At 41.3% G+C, this 26,333-nt stretch overlaps 1 pseudogene; it reads right to left on the reverse strand.

Moving 5' to 3' along the window:
• Nucleotides 1-284: 284 nt before the first annotated feature.
• The window catches only part of LOC148026393 (uncharacterized), a 118,525-nt pseudogene continuing 92,476 nt past the window's right edge, over nt 285-26,333 (reverse strand).

Below are 26,333 nucleotides of genomic sequence, written 5' to 3' on the forward strand. Positions count from 1 at the left end.
GCCTACATGTGAACATGGACCAGAAGACTAGCTCTTTGGCAGCCTAGTGAAGTTAAGGCTTGAAACTTTACATCTTGGTAAGAGTTTTTTCTAGATCCACTAAGGGAGATATAAAATCCACTAAGGGAAATAAAGATCCACTAATGGAAAGTTCTTTTTCATCAACAGCAACAACAAATTCTTCATCTTCTTTTTTATGGTGCTCTTCTTCTTGATTTTTGGCTCCAATCTTTTATTTTTTTCTGACGTAAACCACATGGACAACAAAATTCAAATCATTGGGACTACCCTTTTTCTATGTCCAACTTAGATGAAGAGACCGTTTTCTTGAGTGATTCCACGTTTGCAACTTCTGAAAGAGATTCAATGCATATGTTGTTTGCATCCTCATTTGTGACTCCAAAAATCTGTTTCAACTATAGTGAGCCCTGTCTTACTTCTGAACAGAATTCATGCAACTCAGACAAGTAAAGGAACTTGCTCAAAAGTGCCTCAACTGCTGCTTTTTGTTTTACACCTTGAGAATAGAGTCCCATTGTATTCATCAGTACTACACCTTTGTCCTTGACAATGCATCTAGAAACTTCATTGAGTATGTCAGTAATTTGTATATCATCCAACTGTGAAAATTTTCTCAAATGAATAAAATTTGCCACCATATCTTAGTTAAAAGGCCTCTCATTCAATGCATAACGAATGTACTTTTGCAAAACTTCTTGGGTATCAAAGTTAGTGGTCTCGCACTCCAACCTCTTGAGCTTTGCTGAGTCAAATTCGAGACGCTGAGATGGAAAAAAAACTCATCCAATGATTTGCACAAATATGAATTCCTCCTTACCAGACATTTTCTTTTTGCCTTTGGTGAGTTACTTCAGTATGGTTCTGACAACACCAATCACAAATGTGATGCTTAAATACCCAATGGGGACTGCCAGCAGCCATGGCAAAGAGGTGCTCCTGACCATTGGACCTGGGAAGGCTTTAATAGCACCTCCAATCGTTTGGTAAAAATCCTCTACCTTCTCCTGGATCCAAGAAATTTCAACCTCCTCATATTCATCCTCAGGAGGAGAGGTAGTGGCCTTCTCATCTTTTGCTATAGCGGATGCCTCCTATGAAGAAGAAGAAGTTGTCTCACTGTTCCCTCTCTTAGACTTTGGCGCACTAGCACCATGAAAAGGGGAACTGAGTATGGTCCTTGATGGGATCAAAAAATGGGCCCGCACTGGCTATGGCACTAGCCGAACCTCATGCACATAACAGACACCTCCACCACCACACGCCCTCGTAGTCTAGGAGCATCTGTAATGTAATAATTAAATTCACATTAGATACATCTAATATTTCATTTATAGTTGGAAAAAATTCCAACAGTACCTTTCCCAAAACCCCTCAAAGGGGGTATCCCACACGTATTGGCAATAAGTGCCAAGGATCACAGACATAGGAGGCACCCCATCGGCTGATTGCCGTGCCCCCACTACAACTCTCCTACATCTTGGGGATTGGCCCCTCGATGCATTGCTTTTACATATAAACACATTCACACAAGTCTCCTTTTTTTGTCAGTGAGATCTAAGACATACCATGTTTCTTACCAATAATCTTCCCCAAGGAACGAAAGGCTAACCTACGGCAAGGGGAACCTCACCCTCTCAAGCATGGGTCAACTATAATTCAAAAAGTTGCTATGCATTTCCAAGAGTTGATACCATATGTATGATTAATGCAATAGTGGATGTCTCATCGTGCACAAACAATTATGTTTCGAAATCAGTCTATGTGCTAGTACGCAAACAATCTTTCCACGAATTCCAACTAATACATGTATATGCTTCGTTGCAAGAATCTAGCACCAAGACAAACCTTGTGCTACTAGATCCCTAACTTCCAAATAAATCGTTTCCTAAATGCTATGCATAGAAAAAAAAACAGAATTTGTATTATTTCAGCCCTCAAACTGTTGCACAACATCCTACTCACCCTCACCGTTTAAGTTTTGCTTCATTGCATAGGTGTATAGAGGTTGTTTTATCACGATTTAGTGTATAAATAGCAATAAATCACACACTACAACAAAAAGATAAGACAAACTAAGGCCAAACCTCATGCTTTGCCCCACCATACATCCACAACCACTTATTATATTTTTTCGTATTTTTCTAAGGCATATTCCTATTTTTCATCTTATTTTCCTCCATTTTTCTCTATTTTGCTCTATTTTTTCAATTAAAAATTGATATATTTTCAATTTTTTGGCTCTTCATTCTTAGAACAATAGAAATATAGATTCTATCAGCATTTTATCCCATGTGTATTGGTTTATCCCACCCGAAAACACCAAAAATCCCATTTTTCTCATAATAACCGTGTTTTACGGGTTTCTAAAAATTATTTGCAACATTTTGACTATATATTTTCTGCTTTTTTCATCATGGAAGCATAGATCAAATAGTGCACAACATTCTTACCAATTTTCACTCCATAAGAACAACATTGACTCAATCAATTGTCAAAAATAAGCAAATTTTCTTTGTAAAATAGAATTACCGATTCTTTTCCTTCTTTGTGGGTTTCAAAATCTGATGCGGGACTATGGATTAGTCCACCATTAATGCTCAGTCCATCTTCAATCATCCATCTTTAGCCCCACTCGAATTGGAAGCAATCGGGTACACCGTCGAACAAGCATTCTTCAATCGGTCTTCTTTCTTCTTCATGGGCATGAACTACCCCTTGTAGGAGAGAGAGGGAGGAGAGAGAAATACTGGTTTTTTATCTCTTTGCTCAGTGCATCAATTCTTAATCTGTTTCTGGCAATGGAGGGCGAAGAATAGAGGCATCTCAGGCCCAAGAGGATTCCTATCCACTTTATCTTATCAGAAATGATAAAAAAATGGGGATTTGGGAGGCATCGAAAAATTGATCTCCCCCAATGGCATTTCATTTCTTGAGGTTTTTTGCTTAACTAATCAAGCTTTAGGCTTAAAGCTCCAAAATAACTAGTTCATGACTTCCCGTTCACACTATTGGCAAGTGGGTTTTTCAGTTTTGAGGGGGCAAACAACGTCGGAATCAAAATCTGTCTAGACAGGCGTCTTTGGGGCATCGAAATTCATAAATTTGGCCTCCATCACACTCTTCTCGACTTCCAAATCTAGTAGCCGCTTCAGAACCCCGAACCTTGTGGGGATTAAATGGGGGATCAAACGACCTCGAAATGGAGATCCGAGACTTGCATTGGATTCCTGACGTTGTTTTGCATCTAGGAAAACTCCAGCTTGGCCATCCACCACTGTTTGATTTTTCATGAAAATAAGCATATTGGTTTAGGGACTTGCCGCTTAAAATCGTACTAACTGCAAGTGCCGCCTTCAACTAAGCCTATTTTTCCCTTGAAATTCGAAATTTTAGGCTATTTTTAAGCACTTCTTGGCATTAAAAATCATCTGTCATTAGCGACCACGAGATAGGGCAACTCAGTCCGTCAAATCCCACGAACAGATCTACACATAAACACAACCACAAAGAGCATCAAGATGATACAAAATAGATACACAACAAAATACATTACAGCTCTCACCCTACCCCTTGACAAAATCAAGGCATGAAATCCACAAGGAATAGGCCTAGCAGAATCTGATAAAAAGCCCAAATCTAGGCATTAACCAACTATTCCAACATAGCCAAGCAAAAAAAAGAAAACTGAGTTCATCCTAAGTGGTGGCCTGAACTACTTGCCTAACTAAGGACAACTCAACTAAGAGCTCCCTCTAGGCGAGGACTCCTATAGCCTGATCAACAAATCTTATCTTGTAGCACATTGGTCCTTTAGCCTCTTATTTTCCATACTCGGACGTATAAAAAGGAGGGAGTTGAGCATAGTGACCCAAGGAGACCAAGGCATCGGCCTTAGGTCTTGTCTCAGTACCCAAGAACCTACCAAGCCCTCGCGAGGCAACACTCAATCCTTTTCTAATGCTAGCTTTTATTTTCGCTCCAACCTTCTTTTATTCTTTGCTTTTTAGCTAGTTGTCACCCCTAGGAAGACAAGGCATCGGCCCTAGGTCTTATCTCATTCCCAAGAACCTACCAGGCCTTCGCGAGGCGATAAACAACTGCTCAAAGATTTTTCTTTCTTCTCTTTTTTATTGTTTAAATGGTTAGAACCCCTTTTTACACACCTTTGTATATTCATATATTTCCTTTCAGATATTTAGAGTTTTTTCCTTATGTGTATTTTTAGCATGCTTCTCTAACTGCCTCACACTAATAGGACCTAGAACAGCCACCTAGCAGGTCAGTAGAACAAGGTCACTAGAACTCCCATCTAAAACATTCATTTTAGTGCCTAAAAATGCCGTTGCAAGAGGCAATGACTACTCAGACCTCCCACAGACATACCAAACCTAAACCTAGGACTTCATGCCTCAATCATCGTTCCCCAACAAACAAAAGAAAGTAACCCTCACAGGTATATATATTATTAATTGCTTAAGGGGGGGGGAAACCTAAGAAAGGGTACGAAACCATCTGGAATGGCCACAAGAAGCTCCTTCATAGCAAAGGGTCCCTCCAGTGACTTCATCAACCTGTATGATGTAATCACTAAAACAAAAAACCATTAAACATACCTGCACCAAACAAACATAGGGCCCTCTTGGCCTAAAGAAATAGCACATTTATACTGCAAACTAAGTGGCCCTCTTGGCCTAAAGAAATCAAACATTAAACCCTTAAAACAACTTATCCTCTTGGCCTAAAGAAATTAATCAAACCATCTCATATAAATCCCTCCTTGGAAGAAGGCAGATATACAAAAATATGCTCTATTCCAAGGGGAAAAACATGGCTTGATTCCCCACAAGCGACCAGGTCCAGTCTCATTATCAATACCAACATCCGAACTAGGACCACAGTTGAAGAAGAGGTCCTCTTCATAAGCAAAATTGGCTAGTGAATCTGCAAACTGATTCCAAGAATGTGGAATCAGCTAAAGAGAGACGCTCTCAAATTCATCAAGTAGGGTTATAACAGTTTAATGATACATACGAAGAATAGGATTCCGGACTGTATAGGTCCTATTGAGTTGATTTAAGATTAGCTGGGAATCCCCTTTTACTAACAACTTCCGAATACCACCTTTCTTGGAAACATGCAATCCCATAATCAAGGCTTTATACTCTGCCATGTTGTTAGTGAATCCTACCCCGAGATAAGCAGCTAATTTCATTGTAACTCTACATCGAGGATCTCGGATAACTGCTCCAACACTCCCTTTTTTATTATGGCCCTTGGATGCCCCATCAAAATATAATGTGTATGTCCACAATGGGTTTACACAGCCAGCCATCCCCCCTATTCGTAATGATGATAGTCAAAATTTAACATTTTGAGAGGATGAATTGACGGCTCCATCCCACCTTCATCATTAAAAACTACAGGACGCTCATCAAAATCTGCAAACAGCGATGACAGAAGACCTTAATCTCCCAAACGAATGTCATGTCGTCTTGTTCAATCACTTTATAGCCTTTACTCCATCATATGAGTTTACTCTGATGATATCGCTGCTCTAAGTATGGGTGCTCCAAATAAGGGATCAGTCGACCCATCAAACTCTATCATTGTTTCCTTGCAAATGTTTGATCAATCGTGCATAGACCTGCAAGGCACTTATGTCATTAGCACAATCAAAAATAATAAGGTTTAATCTTATTAAGATTAACCTTATTCTTAAACTCCACACCCTCAAGATCTGCCAATAATGCTGTGGATTTGTTTTTCCCAATCCTGACAATCCTATAAGCACCGTTCCATTTGGGCTCTAACTTTCCTAGAAATAATTCTCTACATGCATCATAATACAACACTAGCTGTCCTTTCTTAAAAGTATATTTCTTTGATTTTAGGTCATGGAGCTACTTCATCTAACACTTGGTCACCTCCTGATGTAGCAAGCTCTGCAATTTAATCACATCGAGGTGTGCCAGAGTCGTAAAGTGCTCTAAGAGGGCATCCCCATCACCCAAAGAATGATTGATTGCGAATCTTATCGTCGACAACTCGATCTCTAGAGGTAGGATGCACTCCTCTCCATATACTAGCTTGAATGGGATGTGACCAATAGCTTGTTTGAACGTTGTATTATATGCCCATACTGCCACATATAATTTGGTATCCCAGTCCCGTTTCTTTTCAAAGACTATCTTGGATAGGATACCCACAAGCTGCTTATTGGTACTTTCAACTTGTCCATTTGCTTGCAAATTATAAGGGGTCATCTTATTATGCTTGATTTTCCACGCTTCAGTCAGTCTTTTAATCACGTTGTTCAAAAAATGGGTTCCACGATTTGATACTATTTCTTTTGGCAGACCAAATCGACATACAACTTACTCCAATAGGAAACTAGCGGTTTCCTTTGCATCTTCTTTCCATGCTGCACATGCTTCTGACCACTTAGTATACATTTTCTGTGCAGTGGACGATGGAGTAATAGGGCCCACAAAGTCGATCCCCCACTTCTCGAACGGAAGGATTGCCATAATAGGAGTGAGTGATCACTTCCTATTCTCTCGGCTATCATGTCATTGACAAATGTCGCATCTTTTAACGTACTCGAATGTATCCTGGAAAATGGCTAACCACCAATATCCCGCCCTCAAGGCTTTTTGTGCCATTATCCACCCAACAAAATGACCCCCGCAAGCAAAGTCATGGCATTCTTCTAAGATGAAAGGGACCTCGTCAGGCATTACACATCGACGGTAGATATCATCTACCCCTTTCCGATACAACATGCCTACAATTATTGTGAATTTTAAAGCCTGCTCCTTAATCTTTCATTTTTTTGACTTCAATAGACTAGCTCCAGTCTCTCTCATTGACAAATAATGAGTTATTGCCGTATACCAAGAATAGATGTCGTGTCAATCTTGAACAACGAGTCCCAGTCACTACCTTCAGCCAGAGCTTCTTTGGCTCCCTAAAGTCCACAAGGAAGTCTACGTTACCCTGCAACCTGGGTGGCTTGCTCTTAACCTCATAGTCAAACTCCTGCAAAGTGATTAACCACTATGCCAAATGGTTGGGTGGCTGTAGTTTATTCATCAGTAGTCGTAGCCCTTCCACCTTCATATAAAGGATAACCTTCTCATAAAGGATGTAGTGCTTGAACTTTTTAGTCGTAAAGACCATCGCAAGGCACAAATTTTCCATATAAGTATAATTAACTTCGGATACACCCAGCTTCTGACTAGCAAAAGCAATCGGGTCATACCACTTCTCTTCCAACATCTATGCTAAACAAAAACTAATGCTATGCATGGTAGTTGCTGAAAAGATATAAAAAAATTCACCCCTCTTTGATGCTTCCAGCACAGGTGCTCTTATGAGTTCTTGCTTGACATCCTCAAAAGCCACCTTACAAGGGTCACTCCACATAAATAAACAATTGAATGATAATAGATTTGTCAATGGCAACATTCTTTCTACCAAAGTGTTTATGAACCGTTGATAGTATCCAACTGATAACAGAAAGCTATGGACTTCTTTGGGAGTGCGTGGCAGACTCATGGTGACTATAGCTTTGATCTTTTCAGGATCCGTCGCAATCCATGTCGAGCTAACTACATGACCTAGCAGGAGCCCATAAGGTATGCCAAAAACACACTTCCTCCGATTGAGAGCTATGCAAAATTGTCTGCATCACTCAAAACATTTTTGTAAAATAATCAACTGACTTTCTCTCACGATGGTTGGCCCTAAATTGTCAATAAATACCTTCAGCTCCTTAGTGGAAATGTCACCAAATGTCTTATCGATCATTTATTGCCAAGAACCAAGCACATTGCATAGACCAAATGCCATCACATGATACGCAAAGGTCATGAAGACTGTTATGAACCTCGTTTTGAGCTTATCCTCTTCTGCAATTGCCATCTGATTATAGCTTGCAAAACAATCCATGAAGGAATATATCTCTCTATCCGCTAATTGATCAAGAACCTGGTCGATAAAGGGTAGTGGGTAATAATCCTTAAATGTTTGCTTATTCAACTCTCGAAAGTCCACACACACCCGGATTTGATTATTTTTCTTCTTCCTGATCACAACTGGTGAACACCATTCAGTGTGCTGCATAGGGAAGATCAAACCTGCTTTTCGTAATTTCTATAACTCCTCGAACAGCCCATCCTGCAACTCAAACAGCATACGCCTGACTTTTTGTCACATGGGATGGCTTCTTTCCTTCAACAAAATTGTATGGACAGTGAGGCTGGGAGGAATGCCCCTGAGTTCATCGTAACTCCAAGAAAAAATATCACGGAACTCTTGGATTATAGTGACATAATCCTCATGTTCCTCTGCACTAAGCATAGACCCTAGCTTTATTGGCTGCTCATCCTCTAGCGTACCAAGCTCTAGTTTGATAATATCTGCGTCCCTTATTCTATCTTGAGCTTCTCATGGCTCGTTTAGCATTACTTAATAGACATCTTCTGTGGTCGATCCCTCTTTGGATTCGTCTGTCGACGACGTCTCACTTGTAGACACATCTTCCATTGTCTCTAACTCTGTAGAAGACAGGGGAGCTCACTCACTTTGAGATGATTTAGGATATGCATCGACTACCACACATCTAGCACCTTTGCCAAATATCAATCTACTAGCGGGTATATCCATATGACAATCTTCTTGTAAAATCCAAGGTCGACCAAGCAATACTTGGTAACTCGCACGCCCTACAAACCCTAAAGTCCAACATGCATTCTATGTTCCCTCACATGGACTTTAGTAATGCAGCCCTCCGGCTATCTTAGACTATCATCAGCCATTCAAAGGATTGTGGAGGCATCTTTCTAGATCACAAGACCCAACCTCTCCATCAAATCGGAACTCATAATATTAATCGAGGATCCTGTGTTGACAATAGCACTATCCACTAGAATCCCATCAACATAGGTTGCAACCCTTGGGTAGTGCTTTTTGGCATGTTGAAACCAACCATCCCCTACCCATGCTATTCCTAAGGGTTCTATGATATAACTCGTATGCAAGATCTTTTTAAATTCTTTGCGTACTCCTGGCGACAGCTTGATTAGCTACAAGAGATTCAAATCTGGTTTAACATTGCAAAGGGAGCTAGCTAAATCAAATTCGTGATAATTCGCTAAAGCTCGCTTCTCATGCCAAACCATCCACTCTTTAGGATGCTACACCGGACTTATGGCCTCTTTTTTATCTCTCACCTTCTTTCTCAATACCTCTTTATCTCTCTGGGCATCAGCCTTGTTGAGATGGCAAGCTCAACATGTGCGGACATTGATGATGGACCGCCTGGCTAGATGGGTCCACACGTCTACACTTAGCACATTGGTGGCCATTATGATACTCACATGGCCACTGACTTATCACTTATTATATTTAGTTTGTTACACCTACCTACAGCTGGCAAAGACATAGCGCCAATCGATTAGTGTAGTCGATTATGCACTGTTTGACTTAGTAGGCCATTTTCCTTTATGATGTAACTTATCTATACTTTGTGTACATTATATAGTGTGTGGAAGAAGAAGAAGAAACCAGCAAGAAAATGTTTTGGCCTCCATCTCTCTTCTTGTGTTCTTGAGTGAGCTTCCTCTTGTGTATACAGTGTGTGTTTGGCGCAGCAAGTCAAGAAAATTTCCCCGTCACGTGATTCTTGACATGGTATCAGAGCAGCACCACTGAGAGAGGTTAATTTTAAAGATTGAATTAAAGGAGAAAAAGCAAGGGTCGAGCAAGCAAGCAACGGGTAAGAAGCTCTCCCATTCTTCCACTCTCTCTCTTGGATAGTGCCTGTGGAGGCACTAGAAGCAGGTCGAGCAAAAATCTCAGATTGATGTGAGATTTGGTGTGCGAGCAGATCACTATATATTCTACAGGTAAGCCTTTAAGGCTTAACCACAGTTATTTTGGGTGTCTGAGGCCTTTTCAGGCCCTGTTTTAGAGCCGCAAGGTTGCAGACAACAATTTCAGGGTACATTGTGATTTCCACTATATTGACCAAAAGTGGGTGGGCATGTTGTAAATTGCGAATACGTAATTTTTGAGGTGTTTGCAGGAAGCAAACATAAGGTTTACTTGCAAACAGGTTGTAGATTACATGTACTGTTGAGCAATCAGTGAAAAAGGTTGCTTGGTGTATTGCTATGCACCTGTTGTGAAAGATTGCAAAAGACTAGCTTGCTGTGTTGTATTCTTGTTTGTGATAATGGCAGAGAATAGTGGAAATCCCATTATTGAGAAGCTCGACAAGAACAACTACCCTTCATGGAAGTTTCGTGTGACGAACTTCCTCATTGGAAAGGGCCTTTATGAGTTTGTTTCAGGTGAAGAAAAGGAGCTAGAGCTGGGTATCCATCTGACTGCAGATGAGTTAAAAGCATGGAAAGAGTGGAATGCAAAAGACAAAAAGGTGATGTACTGGCTATCTGCAGTCATTGATAATACTATGCTGGGACATATAAGGAATGCAGAAACTTCACATGCAACTTGGACAATTTTTGAGAGCATGTTTTCAGTAAATACAAAGGCACGAAAAATTCAACTCAAGCAAGAGTTGAATGCCTTGAAGAAAGGAAAAATGTCTATCAATGAGTATGTGTCGAAGGTGAGGAGCATTGCAGATGCTTTAGTAGCGATTGATGCAATGCCGGATGATGATGATTTGGTTTCATCCACTCTGAGTGGCCTTAACAATGAGAAGGCATGGAAATCATTTGTTACTTCAATGTATGTATGAAAGCTATTTCCACATTTTGATGAGCTGATCTCTCTCATGATTACTGAAGAGATCAATATTCAGGGTGATTTGTCTGAAAGAAATGGTGAACAAGTCCAAGAATTTTACTCGAGTTCAAGAAGGGGACGTGGTAGATCCTCTTCGAGAGGCCGTGGTATGGGACGTGCTGGCGATAACTAATAAAACAGGTTCAATCAACAGTTTGGTGAAATGCAGGTTTCTAGAGGCAAAGGAAACTTCAGAGGCAGGGGGAGCTCTAGAGGAAGAGGTGGATGGTAGAACAATAGAGGATCTAGAAATTTTGCTATTGTTTGCCATTATTGTGGCAAAATATGACATATTGCAGCCAATTGTTATGCTAAGAAGGATGATATTCGCAATGGTAAACTACAGCAAGGAAACTATGCATCATCTTCACAATAAAATAAAGACAAAAATGAGCGTCTATTTGTTATGCAACATATGATGAATCCAATTACAGGAAAGGGGACACATGATGATGTATGGTATGTCGATTCAGGTGCATCTAATTATATGACTAGTCATGTTAAATGGTTTGAAGAGATGCAGGACTTACAAAACCCAGGTTATAGGTAGATGGGTGATGATTCATGCCACCCAATTTCACACATTGGAAAGATTCCCTTGTCCTTATATGATGGCCAGACAAAGAGTCTGACAGATGTATTACATGTGCCATCAATTACAAAGAATCTAGTGTCTGTTGGCCAAATGGTAAAGCAAGGATTGCACGTCCGATTCAATGCAAAAGTTTGTTTTGTAGAAGTTTTTAATTATAAGTGCAAGTTGGTCGCAAAAGGAAGTAGAGTTGGCCGAACGTTCACTTTAGATGATGGACCTCTTGTAATGGATGTTGTTATGTATGCAAAAGGAAAAGGAGTAGTTGCAGATATTGAAATATGGCATAAACGTATTGGACATGCAAATGTGCAAAGGCTAAAATTAATGCAATCCAAAGGATTGGTTACAATGTTGCCATCTTTTAAAATTGCAGAATTTCATAAAGTCTATGAAGCATGCCAGTTTGGTAAGCAGGCAAGACAACCCTTCTCGCATGATAGAGAAGTGAGTAGAAAGATACTTGATGTAGTGCATACAGATGTTAAAGGACCTACACAGAATGTATCTCTTGGTGGCAGCAAATACTTTGTCACATTTATTGATGACTGTTCAAGAAAGTTATGGGTATACTTCATGAAGGTAAAAAGTGATGTGTTTGAGCACTTCAAATCTTTTAAGACAGCTGTTGAAATAGATACAACCTTAAAAGTAAAGTGCTTGAGATCAGATGGAGGGGGAGAGTACCTCTCTAATGAGTTCAATGGCTTCTTGAGGACTCCTGGAATAAAGAGGCAATTTACTTGCAGGTATACCCCATAGCAAAAGGGTGTTGTAGATCGAAAAAATAAACATATTGCAGAAGTTACACGGGCATTAATGGCTGAAAAGAGTATGCCCAAACATTTTTGTTCTGAGGCTGTCCACATTGCTGTTTTACATTATGAACAAAACTCCCACAGCTGTAGTTCATGGGATGACTCCTGAAGAATGCTTTATTGGCAAGAAGCCTGATGTATCGCACTTGAAGGTAGTTGGCTGTGTTGCATACGTTCATATGCGAGATGAGCTACGAAAGAAGCTTGATCCAAAGGCAAAAAAATGTGTTTTTATTGGATACTCTTTAGAGCAGAAAGGGTATCGCTATTATAACCTTGTCACATGTGAGTTCAGAGTGAGCAGAGATGTTATCTTTGATGACATGGGAAGTTGGTATACACCTACTAGTGATGTTTTGGATGATGATAATAATCAGGATAGCTATGTGCAGAAAGATAAACAAGAATCACGGAGTCTTACTAGACCAGAAACATCATTTGGTACTACACCTATGTGAGCCCTTGGTCTGGGAGACTAAGGAGTAGCCCCACATCTTCAGGTGGATCTATAAGTGTTGCAGGGAAGGACAAAGGAAAGAAGAAAGTGTTGGATGGTAATGATGCATCTACCAGTCATTTGGGATTTGATGGAGATTCTAGTGGTTCGGAGAGTTTGGATTATGAGCTTGCCATTCCTTCAGTTAGAACGCCAAGTATACAGAGAGCTCATAGTAAAGTAAAGGCTCCATTGAGTGATCCAATGGTACGGAGATCTAGCAAGGTCAGATACCCTATTAAAAGATTTGGCTTTGAAGGTTATGCAGCTCACCATTATGCTTATATGGTGAAACTAGTTGAGGATGTTGAGCCCACTTGTTTTGAGGATGTTGTTGGTCTTGCTCATTGGGATGCAGCAATGGATGAGGAGATGGTTGCATTAGAAGCCAATAAGACTTGGGATTTGGTACTCTTACCTAAGGGTAAGAAAGCTGGCTGTAAGTGGGTTTACAAAGTCAAGCATAATGCAGACGGTTCAGTTAGCAGGTATAAGGCTAGGCTAGTTGCAAAAGGCTATGCTCAAACATATGGCATAGATTATGAAGAGACATTCAGTCCAGTTGCTAGGATGGCAACTGTTAGGTGTGTGATTGCCTTGGCAGCAGTCAAAGGTTGGAGTTTGCAGCAAATGGATGACCAAGAAGAAGTGTATATGGAGCAACCAGCAGGTTATGAGGATTTAGAGCATCCCACATATGTGTGCAAGTCAAAGAAGGTGCTCTATGGACTGAAGCAAGCACCTAGAGCATGTGATAACCAGGAAATTTGTGCAAATAAAGGCACCAAAATGTGCTCAACGTGGAAACATCCTTTGCAAATTGACACTTTGCTTTTGTACTCTCTTGTAAAATTTCAAATATGAAGCAATGTAAAATGTGTAGTCCAAAAGGCTCACATTAAATATGTTGAAAGGAAAGGGAAGGTCAAATACCTTTTGTCTCATTCCAAAAATTGAAGGGTCTTTAGACCTTAGCCAATGTATGCAACTTGATTTTATAATATCAAGAAAGGAAAAGGAGGAGGCTTGTCGGGTGATTTGAGGAGGTGGGAGGTTGAGGTGGTTACAACCTCTCTCTTCCTTTATCTTCTCCTCTCACACTTCATTTCTCCCTCTCACTCATTTGGCACAATACTTGCCTTCTTGTTCTTGTCTCTTTCTCTTATGCTTCATGCTCATTTTTATGGAGAGTGAGGAAGAAGAAGAGGGTGAGGATGGTTCAGGTTTCTCAATTTTTTGTGTGCCTTCCTCTTGTGTGTTTTGAGGGCATGGTTTCTTGGTGAGAATGAGAGTTTGTTTGTAGGTTTTCATGGCGAGCAATGTATTTGCAGTCTCTACCCAGCCGGTTCGTGGTGTTCATGGTGCCGTGGCAGGGTGCTCTTCATTTGGTGCACTGGCCGGGAAGGAGGTGGCTATGGAGCTTGCAAGGAAGAGGGGTTTTGAAGCCATTGCCATGACAAGGGAATGCTTGTGCTCAACATGAGGAAAGGAGTGAAGCTATGCTTGCAGAGATGGAAAGAAGATCAAGAACTAATGCTCCACATTGTTACACTTGATGAGTTATAGAAGAAGATGCAGTTTTGCTACAAAATCTCTAGGCGTGCTACCATTCGCTCAATGACGCCCAAACACATAGCATTGTGCACAACATCTGGCCAGCCTTGAAAGACCGCAACATCCGGACGAGGAGCTACACAATTAACAAGGATGCATCTACCAATCATGGAGCAGACAAAGTTTGGCAGCATGGGAAGCATAACGGGAGCCTAGACTCCACCATAATGTCCACTCCAACGTCGTTGTCCTGCATCGTTGATAGCATTACTGCATCGGAGTGTAATAATGAGGTGTGGTTCCACTATCAAAAGGCAAACAGCAGTATCCATGATGATAATGATGAAGACAATGATTGCCCAGCTAAGACCTTTGTCTCAGACAACGACGATGACAGGTCTGGCTCAGATGAAGACCTGGTGATGGGGTAGAATCTAGAAGCTTCACAACGGTTTTTGGTCGCTCAATAGTGTTCCATCCTCTGCGCAATGTCAGATTTACAGTCCTGGAATTCTTCTTGCAGCAGCAAAAACAACGGCCGTTATCTTTTTCTCCATGTTATGAAAATTCATTGGCTTCTATTTCTTTCCTTATCTTCCACGTGGGCCTAAAGCTTCAAAAGAAGAAACTAATGATAATAAGATTAATAATTTAAAGAAGAGACCCTTTGCAACATGTTCATGTGCCTCTTATCTCTATCTTCAAATTTCCTTTCCTCTTTGCCAAGACCATCCTCCATACACACAAAAGTTCCTATAGATCTCTCTTTTATCACTTTGCGTTCTTTCCTTCATAATAAAACCATTTTCCCTTTTCTTTCCAAATGAATCGGGTGGGAGAACTCCAATGCTTTATCTTTTGTAAGGGTGTGCTTCAATTTCCTATCTTTTTCAGGGTTTCTTTTATTGTGCTTTATGGATTGGTTGCATTTCGACTTATGCTAAGTGTGAAGTTGTTCTTGTATTCAAAATTGATGAAGAGCCCTATCTTTTGGGTATTTTCTTGTAGTTTTATTTGGCATGTGTTTAAACCTAGGCTTCAATGACCTAGTTGTGTGTGTATTTTTGTGATTATTTCCTCTCCCTATCCAATAATAATTCAAAGAAGATTGAAGAAAAGAAATGAAGATTGAAGACTAATGATGAAGATGAAGATTTTTGCAATATCTGATCATGGTTCTTCTTCAAGTTTGTTCGCGGGGACGCTTCACACTTAAGCATGGGAGGAATGATAACCAGGAAATTTGTGCAAATAAAGGCACCAAAATGTGCTGAACATGGAAACATCCTTTGCAAATTGACACTTTGCTTTTGTACTCTCTTGTAAAATTTCAAATATGAAGCAATGTAAAATGTGTAGTCCAAAAGGCTCACATTAAAAAATGTTGAAAGGAACGGGAAGGTCAAACACATTTTGTCTCGTTCCAAAAATTGAAGGGTCTTTAGACCTTGGCCAATGTATGCAACTTGATTTTATAATATCAAGAAAGGAAAAGGAGGAGGCTTGTCGGGTGATTTGAGGAGGTGGGAGGTTGAGGTGGTTACAACCTCTCTCTTCCTTTATCTTCTCCTCTCACGCTTCATTTCTCCCTCTCCCTCATTTAGCACAACACTTGCCTTCTTGTTCTTGTCTCTTTCTCTTATGCTTCATGCTCATTTTTATGGAGAGTGAGGAAGAAGAAGAGGGTGAGGATGGTTCAGGTTTCTCAATTTTTTGTGTGCCTTCCTCTTGTGTGTTTTGAGGGCATGGTTTCTTGGTGAGAAGGAGAGTTTGTTTGCAGGTTTTCATGGCCAGCAATGTATTTGCAGCCTCTACCTAGCCAGTTCGTGGTGTTCATGGTGCCGTGGCAGGGTGCTCTTCAGCATGGTCTGACAAGATTGGAGAGTATCTTGTCAATATTGGATTTTGTATTTCTGATGCAAAAATCTCACTTTATGTGAGAAAGGGAGATGCAGGTTTGGTCATCATAGTCATCTATGTGGATGACTTGATTATTACAGGTGACAGTGACAATGGGATTGCTGAAGTTGACTTCTTGAAAAAGAAGTTTGAGATGAAAGATTTGGGTGAGGTGAGATACTTTCTTGGTATTGAGGTGATCAGATGTGATGATGGTATATGGCTGTCCCAAAGGCAATATGGCTTGGATATGTTATCCGAGTATGGTATGACAGCATGTAAGCCTCTTTCAGTACCATTGGAGCAAAATGTGAAGTTGAGTGCTGATGTTGGCGATGAAATAGAAGACCCTACTATGTTCATGAGGATAGTAGGGAGTTTGATTTACATGACTATCACAAGGCCAAACTTGAGCTATGTTGTTGGCCTTGTAAGTCTGTTTATGCAGATGCCTAGAAAGTCTCATTTGGATGCAGTTAGACGTATATTGAGGTATGTGAAGTCCACTTTACATTATGGACTTTTTTATGAGGCAGATAAGGACGTACAGGTCTTTGGATACACAGATGCAAATTGGGATGGTAGCATGTTAGACAGAAGATCTACAAGTGGATTCATGTTTTCCCTTTGTAGTGCAGTAGTTACATGGAGCAACAAAAAGCAACCTACAATTGCTTTATCAAGTACAAAGGCTAAGTATATAGGTGCTGCTATGGCAGCATGTGAGGTGGTATGGCTACAAAATTTATTAGGTGATTTGGACGTGCAAGGAGATGGTCCAGTTGTCATTCAATGTGACAACATGAGCAACATACAGCTAGCTAGGAATCTAGTGTTCCAAACACATTGAGGTGCACTACCACTTTGTGAGAGAGAAGTTACTTGCAGGAGAGATTGACTTGGTATATGTCAGTAAACAGTATCAGATAGCTAACATTTTCACAAAGGCATTGGGTGCACAGAAGCTTCGAAAGTTCCGAAGCTTACTTGGAGTTGCAAAGATAGAGTTGAACTTGAGGGGAAGTGTTGATATGGCAAGTTCAACACGTACGGACATTGATGATGGACCGCCTGGCTAGAGGGGTTGGCATGTCTAGACTTAGCACGTTGGTGGTCATTATGATACTCACATGGCCACTGACTTATCACTTATTATATATAGTTTATTACACATACCTACAGCTGGCAAAGAGATAGCGCCAGTCGATTAGTGTAGTCGGTTATGCACTGTTTGACTTAGTAGCCTCCATCTCTCTTCTTGTGTTCTTGAGTGAGCTTCCTCTTGTGTATACAATGCGTGTTTGGCACAGTAGCTCAAGCAAATTCCTCCATCATGCGATTCTTAACAAGCCTTACTCTCTATGGGTTTAAGAGGTCCCCCTTCCTTGTCAAGATTTAGAACTTGTGTTCCTTTATCATCCTACCTAGGGTTTTCATTGACACGTTTTACATTATCTTTGTTGCCTTCTCTATGTTTTTGGCCTCTTGTTACGGCATGTAGGCTAGAAGCTTCAGTGCCATTAACCTACATAGCCTCAATGAGGCTCACCACACTGCCACCTAGTAGTTCCTCGATAGTAGCCTTACCCCTTTGGAGTATTTGTTTCGGCCCATCATCCTACTGAAAATTATTTCCTTACGCACGATGATTAACAGGTCCTGGTTGTCGACTACCTTGCTAGAGGGAACTAATCTTGTTCCAACAAGTGGCTGCTAAATGGCCAGACTTCCCACAAATGTCGCACTTTACATTTGGGCAATTACATGGATAATGTTGCCCACCACACCATTTGCAACTGAATCGAGAGGGTGCACCCTCTTCAGGGCATAGAATCCCTATCAAATTATGTTGTTTCTTTAAGAAATTAATGTCAACGGCTATTTGCCGATATTGTTCAAAGATCATATTCATGTAGTGCTTCATTATGTCCTTGACTTTGCTAAGGACATTTGACAAACTCATTGCCCTAATCATCTACCCATTGGTCACTTGGCTGCACAATTTGATTAGGCATTGGTTGCATTGGTTGCTAACCCATAGGAACGACATTAGGGTTCGTTGCTTGGCTTCCCACACTTGGCATCTGACTAGCCAAAGGCATAGTCACACTAGGCAGAGCTGGCAATAAAGGCACATTCGACACCACGTTCCCTCTCCCAGTAGGTTTGGCCATCCCCATCCCTTGGCTTCCACTGCCATTAATCAATTGCAAATTTTTTCTAACGCTAAACCCATATTTGGATTGATTCGCGAAGCATAGGCCCCTTACAAATGGGACTCTATTTCTTGTGCTCGTCTAATGGCTATATCCGCCAAGGTAACACTACTCAACAGCACCTGGATATTAAAATCAAGACCATGCAAGAATTATTGTAACTGGGAAGCGGGTGGAATAGGGATAGAGGCATCCAATTTGCGAAAAACCTCTTTGATCTTCTTGGCATACGCTCATATATCTTCATGCGGTTCTTGGCGTATCAAATTCAACACGTGCAGCCAATATTGGCCACCTCTCTTAGGGCGAACTCCCTTCAGAAGGCTTCATAAAATAAGTCCACAATTGTAATGGTTCTGACCTCAAGGCCGTGATACCATATAGCTTTTCTTCCCTTCAAGGTCATGTTGAAGAACATCATTAGATGCCCTTCCTCTTGGATACAGCAATTAAACATCAGCTTTTGGAACTCCCTTATATGAAGCTCCGCATTCTCTTCCACTAACCCATTAAAAATGGGTAGGGGAAAACCTAAGGCTAGCAAATCCATCGTTTGCGTAGGGATTGCGATAGGTTGCGCCATGGCAATGATCAGATTTGCTAATGGAATCAGAACAGGCAAAGCTGTCACACCACTCGAAGTGGGCAGATTAATTGGGAGGGGCAAAGTACTAGAACTTCCACCTCCTGACGGACTTTGATTCAGGCTAAGGTTACTAAGACCCCACCCTTGAATAGGTTTAGGACTACTCCTTTTAGGAGAATAATGCCTATTGATTTTGGCCCTCCGTCTAGCCCTCTCGGCTCTCTCCTGTTTTTGGAGTTCGGCTTGACGGATCTCTTCAAAGGACATCAACTAACAAAGAGGTCCCAAGAGACCCTAGATTTGGAAAACACCACTTTGAGGCAGCTCTCGGCAGATGCACCACTGATGGGACCAAAAAATGGGTCGGCACTAGCTATGGCATTAGCCAGACCTCATGCACATAACAGACACCTCCACCACCACACGGCCTCGCATGCACACTAGATATATCTAATATTGTGTTTGTAGTTGGATAAAAGTCCAACGATACCTTTCCCAAAACCCCTCAAAGGGGATATCCCATACATATTGGCAATAAGTGCCACATATCACAGACATAGGAGGCACCCCATCGGCTGATTGTCGTGGCCCCACTGCAGCTCTCCTACATCTTGGGGATTGGCCCCTCAATGCACTACTTTTATATATAAACACATTCACATAAAACTCCTCTCTTTGTCAGCGAGATCCAAGAGATACCGTATTTCTTACCAATAATCTTCCCCAAGGAACAAAAGGCTAACCTACGGCAAGGGGAACCTCACCCTCTCAAGCATGGGTCAACTATGATTCAAACAATTGCTATGCATTTCCAGGACTTGATACCACATGTATGATTAATGCAATAGTGGATGTCTCATCATGCACAAACAGTTATATTTCAAAATCAGCCTATGTGCTAGTACGCAAACAATCTTTTCATGAATTCCAACTAATACGTGTATATGCTTCCTTGCAAGAATCTAGCACCAAGACAAACCTTGTGCTACTAGATCCCTAATTTCCAAATAAACTGCTTTCTAAATGCTATGCATAGAAAAACAATCAAATTTTGTATTATTTTAGCCCTCAAACTATTGCACAACATCCTACTCCCCCTCGTTGTTTAAGTTTTGCTTCGTTGCATAGGTGCATAGAGGTTGTTTTGTCATGTTTTAGTGTATAAATAACAATAAAACATGCACTACAACAAAAAGATAGGGAAACCTGAGGCCAAACCTCATGGTTTGCCCCACCATACATGCACAACCACTTATTATATTTTTTCATATTTTTCTAAGGCATATTCTTATTTTTTCTCTTATTTTTCTCATTTTTCTCTATTTTTCTCTATTTTTCCAATTAAAAATTGATATATTTTCATAGCAATGGCTCTTGATTCTTAGAATAATAGAAATATAAATTTATCAGCATTTTATCCCATGTGTATTGGTTTATCCCACCCGAAAACACCAAGAATCCCATTTTTCTCATAAAAACAGTGTTTTATGGGTTTTTAAAAATTATTTCCAGCATTTTGACTTTATGTTTTTTGATTTTTCATCATGGACGCATCGAACAAACAGTGAACAGCATTCCTACCAATTTTCACTCCATAAGAACAACATTGACTCAATCAATTGTAAAAAATAAGCAATTTTCCTTTGTAAAATAGAATTATCAATTATTTTTCTTCTTTGCGGGTTTCAAAATCTCATGTGGGACTGCAGATTAGTCCACCATTAATGCTCAGTCCATCTTCAATCATCCATCTTCACCCCCACTCGAATTGGAAGCAATCTGGTATACCGCCGAACAAGCATTCTTAAATCAGTCTTCTTTCTTCTTCATGGGCATGAACTGCCCATGAACTGCCCATGCAGGAGAGAGAGGGAGGAGAGAGAAAGACCGGTTTTTTATCTCTTTGCTCAGTGCATCAATTCTTGATCTGTTTCTAGCAATGGAGAGCAAAGAATAGAGCCATCTCAGGCCCAAGAGGATTCCTCTCCACTCTATCTGATCAGAAATGATTTAAAAATGGGGATTTGGGAGGCGCTGAAAAACTAACGTCCCCTCCTCCCCACATGGCATTTCATTTCTTGAGGTTTTTTGCTTAACTAATCAAGCTTTAGGCTTAAAGCCGCAAAATAACTAGTTCATGACTTCCGATTCACACTACCAACAAGTGGGTTTTTCAATTTTGAGGGGGCAAACGACATCGGAATCAAAATCTGTCTAGACAAGCATCTTTGGGGCATCGAAATTCATAAACTTGGCCTTCATCATGCTCTTCCCGGTTTCTAGATCCAATAGCCACTTCACAACCCCGAACCTTGCGGGTATTAAATGGGAGATCAAATGACCTGGGAATGGACATGCGAGACTTGCGTTGGATTCCTGATGTCGTTTTGCATCTAGGAAAACTCCAGCTTGGCCATCCACCACTGTTTGATTTTTCATGAAAATAAGCACTAGTGCTTTAGGGACTTTCCGCTTAAAATCGTACTAATTGCAACTGCCGCCTTCAACAAAGCCTATTTTCCCCCTGAAATTCAGAATTTTTGGCTATTTTTAAGCACTTCTCGACATCAAAAATCATCTATCAATCCTTAAATAAGGGATTGGAGGCAAGAGGATTGGGTAGACAAGGGGCAAGAGAGTGGCAGAGATGTGAGTCCACCAGCAAGTGATGGGAACCCATTTGAGTGAAGTCCTTTACTGTCCTGCAAATTTCACCTAATGGAGACCTAACAACATACGATCATTGGATTTCTGTATTGGCCCTCCTTGTATTTAGCCCTCTTGGACTGTTATGAGCATCCCAGTACAGCCGATTCTCCTTCTCCTTCAAAGATAAACCACTATCATTACTCTGAGGACAAAAAATGAGGTAGTAGAAGTAGAAGAGAGAATGGGTGTGGCTAGACATAGCTCATCATGGCTCTGATAGCATGTTGAGAAACACAAATCTAGAACTATGCTAGCTATGGTGAACGGAGGTTATACACATAAAACATGACTCAAATAAAGGATTGTAACTCCAGTGAATTAGGCTCCAAGGTAGATTAACTTGGAGTCATAAACACAATCTTGAGGGTCACAAAATGATGGTACCTAATTTGAAAATAGAGTCAAGTACATGCTTATATAGCTTTTGGATGGTTCCACTTTTCCTCACGATGCTTATCAGATTTAGGACATCTCTTCCTAGAGCATACATCATTGTCTCTCTCTCTCATACAAAGCCACTTATGGGCAAGTCTCTCTCCAACCTCTATGGGCATACATTCATTTGATTTCTCAACACCCCCCTTAAATGATGAGTCTCAAATGATGAGTCTCTACCCTTCCTAGCTTTTGCCCCCCTGTGCCTGTGAACATGGACCAAGAGACTAGCTCCTTGGTAGCCTAGTCAAGTTAAGGCTTGAAAATGTACATCTTGGTAAGATTTTTTTCTAGATCCACTAAGGGAGATATTCAGTTCTTGGATTTCTCATTGATGCTTTGCTGCCTAGCGGGTTGCTTTCAACTCGAGTGCAGTTGAGGCTTCTCTTTCAATCTCTAGCTTGTTGTTGTTTCTCTCCTATCCTCCTTGGCCTTCTCTAGCTACATTAAGAGCTCTTTGACATAGTCATCATACATTGTGGCAGCATATATTGTAGGGGATGTTGTAGTCATGGAGGCCTCTAGCTTCTGCCTCTTGGGATCTTGGCTTGATTTATCATCAACCACCACGGCTAGTCTTTTGGCTCCTGCAAGAGGGGCCCCTACTTCCAAATTTAGAGCTATCTCCTGCATCTTTGTCACCAAAAATTGCATCATGGACATCAACTTGCTCGTGACCATGACGGCTGCACTTTCTTGGGTGGTCAAGGTGGTCAGAGCATGGGACTTGAAGATTGGGGGGAGGGGGTGCATTGGGGCCTTACCCTTCCCCGTTACTATTGGGACTGCTTCTATATTTTAGGCATTTGCACTACTGCTTGGCTCTCCTCCTTTCTTCTCAGCTTTTGTGCCTCTTGCTCTACTTTTCTCTTTCTCTCATCTTCGGTCCTCTTGGACTCTTTTTGGGCCCTCCTTAGCTCATTTCGTTCCTCCCTTGTCATTGTTTCTTTCGTCTCCTTCTGTAGCTTTGATGGGGTTCCCTTCTTTGGTGCCTTCAGCTCTCCTTGGCTAGGACTGTGTCTCCTGCTCTTCCCTATCACTTATAGTCCTTTCACTAGACTACTCCTATTTGTGGTGAGGCAATCGGCCAGGGGTTTCCCCTTCTCCCTCTTCACCTCCCTCTCCGTCCTTCAAGGCCCCCTTAGATGATGGCCGTTAGGATTCCATCGAACCTGATGGTGGATGCCTTGGAGGAAGACTTCTTTTGAGCTAATCTTTCTGTGGAGGCCAAGGATTCCCTTCCTACCATTGCTATGCTGGTGATCAAAGATTTCACTGAGCTTTCAATAGTTTTTTGCACAAAGGAGTTCCAATCTATTTCATCTAGGCATTGAGCTGTGATGTTCTCCAACAATGGCATCCCGATTCTATTCATAAGGGCATTGTACCTTTGACTGGAAAAGAGAGCATGGACCATCTTTGCCTATAGCTTGATCTCAGGATTTGGGATGTCTGCTAAGCTTATCCCATCTTGTGTGTGTGTACAATGGCCTTGTTCATCCCTAGCATGCTATACACATCCCTCTTTGGGCATTGCTCTATCCTGCTAGTCAAACCTAGGGCCTTTTCCACCATTGCAAGGCTCAATTTCACCTCTAGTTGGTGGGCTTCTTCCCCTTTCTTGATTGTCCCATACCATAGTTCCTTTTGGCATTGAAGCTCCTCAAAAATTATGCACACTTGTCGTAGTCGACCTTCTCTATGTACTTCTATAGGTTACACTGGTCCATGAGTTGTTTTATGGGCTGCTCTTCCATGATGTCATCTTCTAGGTTCATGGTGGGCTTCTCTATGTACTTCTATAGGTTGCACTGGCCCAGGAGTTGTTTTTATGGGTGGCTCTTCCATGATGGCGTCTTCTAGATTCATGGTGTGCTTGAATGTGAACTGGCTATAGCCCCTCATTTCTACCGTCAATCCATCCATTGCTTGCTCTTCCTCCATGAACAAAAGCTTGCTACCTATAACTTGCCCTGCCATTTTAGATTCATGCCATATATCATGGTTCACCATTAGTGTTCTTAAGACATTTTCTTGCTGGAAGATAAAGAGGAGTTGATCATGCTTTTATGGAAAGAAGAACATGCTTTAAGCATAAAAAGAGAATTTTCCTTCGAGAAGTTCTATTCATTTCCAAAATTTTATGACACTTTTCCTTGATTTCACCTTACCCCCCCTTGGGAATGAGAAGAATTCTTCCTAGGATTAGAGGTTGAGGGCATTTAGCACGTGTTCTTGGGGCTTTACTTTCGCATGAGCCAAGTATAGAAATTCAGATTGTATTCTAAATTGGTATAGTGGTCCATGTTGAAAGGGCGGATGCTTGCTTGAGTGATGTAGGTGAGACATCCATGAGGAAGTCACCGAAATTTACTCGATTGGCAATGTGTAACTCCTCCTCGATCAAAATTTGATCTAGATACGGGTGGGTTAGGAGGTGCTCTTCTAGGGGTTGGTCATAAACGGTGGTCAACACCCTATAGGAGGTTGGAGCTACATAAGTGGGGTCATACTTTGAGGTTTTAATGGCCTGTCATTGCTAAAAATTAGTCATGATTTGGTATCTCTCTAGCTCCCATTGAAGTCAAAAAGCATACCATTTCCTCAAGAAAGAGGAGTCAGTGTGATCGAGCTGTTTTAACTCCTCGATGTCTCCATTTGTGGCAAGTACAATGCTCTTGTGATATGATGTAATGAGGTGTCAGTTTCATGTTGCGTGTTCTTTGGAGACCTCAGTGGCAATTAGCTCCTTAGCTACATCGAAAGCCTTAATGAATACAAATTCCAGCTCTTCCCAAGAATAGGGGAGTGTACACACTTTTGTCACTACAAGCTCATCCAAAAGACCTAAATCTAGCTTGTCATAAGTTTTAGCAAGTGTCATAAAGGTAGCATCCAAGCATCTAAGGCAAGCAACCAAGTCATCCCCCATGTTCTCGGTGAAGTCCGTGGCCAAGGTTAGAATTCTCCTCTCATAAGAGGGTCTAAGGTCTACAGGTGGTTGGGGTTTGACTAAACTAGAGAGTTCAGTACTGATTGTTGCAGCTTGAGTTGCTTCTGAGGTTGTAGCTTGGTCTCTTGTTCAATAGGCTGGTCTACGACTGCTAATGGTGCTTTTGAGGCCTGAGGGGCACTACTAGGCGTAGGTTGAGACAGTTTGTTAGTATTGGGTTGCAATTTTGGCCTATAGATTGGTTTAGATTCTATGGGCCTAAAATTTTGAGATTCTAGGGATTTAGCAGCTTGAGTCTCTTGTGGTTTGAGTGTTTCAGCTGTCGTGATGTTTCATGTGGTCAAGCTTGAGGGCGGCATTTGAGTAGGGCCTTTGGCTATTTTTTCCTTAGGTACCCAGATCCAAGTGTTACCCTCATAGGAGCCTTGCGCTTGTAATAAGGTCTTGGGAACCCATCACAGCTTGTTGACCGTACATCGATGTCTATGGTCTCCTCTTGGCTTCCTAGGTTTTGAGTGTGGGTCCTTAGCCTTACTAGGTTGTGGATGTCTGCTCCTAGGTGGTAGGTTTTGATGTTTAGGCATCCATTGAAGTCTTGGTTTGCAAGCCTCAGCTTTGGCTCTAGTGGTTTGCTCGTCTTGGGGTTTTGGCAAGTGGTGACAAGTCACGACCTCCTCCCTAGACTTGACGATGGGGTTCTCTACTAGTGGCTTTGTAGACTTTGAAGGAGTCGCGCAACCCTTGCTGAAAGCGGTGATTATATGCACATTGCTATGGTGAGGTGAATGCATTGGGACTCATAGTTGATATTGCAATGAACTTTCTTTTTAAATGGGCATCCTAACAATGAGTCCATACCTGCATCCTTAGTGTTTGGCAGCACATAAAAGATCATTGGTATGCTCTCAGACTCGATAGAGATTGCAATTTTGCACTTTTCCAAGAGGGCATATGATCGGCCCCCAAATACACGTGAGATAGGACATAAAAGTCAGATCTCTCATCGAACAGTGCATTGAGGGTGGTCATGTGCTTGGCAGTGACTGTCATGCTTAGGTAAGCTGGTTCTATCGTTTCCTCATCCTCATCTTCCATCTCCATAATTGTGGCCACTCATACATTGATAGGGGGCTTTAGCATTGGAGGTTCATGTAATGGGTGCGTGGCAGGGTAATAATTCTTGATGCGACTACCATTAAACAAGGATATGCCCTCTCCTTCCAGGGTTTCGAGTTCCAC

Source organism: Lygodium microphyllum, chromosome 13 (genome assembly GCF_053477565.2).
Source record: "Lygodium microphyllum isolate KBCC chromosome 13, Lygodium_microphyllum_v1.1.10, whole genome shotgun sequence".
Classification (NCBI taxonomy): Eukaryota; Viridiplantae; Streptophyta; class Polypodiopsida; order Schizaeales; family Lygodiaceae; genus Lygodium; species Lygodium microphyllum.